Raw genomic sequence first — 548 nt, forward strand, 5'->3', positions numbered from 1 at the left:
ATTTAGGGAAGAGTACGATAAAGGGGAGAACAAGGAAAATGAAGAACGAGGGAAGATTATGATGAAAGGGAGGGGAAAATAAGGAAAGAGGAGAGTATAGTAAGAGTATAATAAAGGGAGGGGAAAATAAGGAAGAGGGAGAACGAGGGAAGAGTAAGGCAAGGGGACCGGGTAAGGGCAAAGCGGCTTGAGGGGAAACAGGCTCAAGTTCTCCTTTGGAAACGAGGGGAAGGGTTGTCGGTCCGGCGAAGATGCACTGCAATCGAGACACTGAAATCGTAAACCGTAATGTGGGGGGGGGGGGTTATGAGGATGATTTGCCTATTACTAAACCGTAATGGGGAAAAGGGTTGATGGTGATTATAATGTGGGTAATGATTATGGTTTGTGGTTTGTCGTCAGTCGTAATTAGGAGAAAAAATAATTTATGATTTTGATGATGATAATGACTCTGATGATGGGGAAGATAATGGTGATAATTTAAGGCTAATACAGCCGGGTATGATGTGACCTCGTTTGACGTCGCTGTTGCCGTGCAGTGTTAAGGG

This window comes from Penaeus monodon, chromosome 33 (genome assembly GCF_015228065.2).
Source record: "Penaeus monodon isolate SGIC_2016 chromosome 33, NSTDA_Pmon_1, whole genome shotgun sequence".
Taxonomy (NCBI): domain Eukaryota; kingdom Metazoa; phylum Arthropoda; class Malacostraca; order Decapoda; family Penaeidae; genus Penaeus; species Penaeus monodon.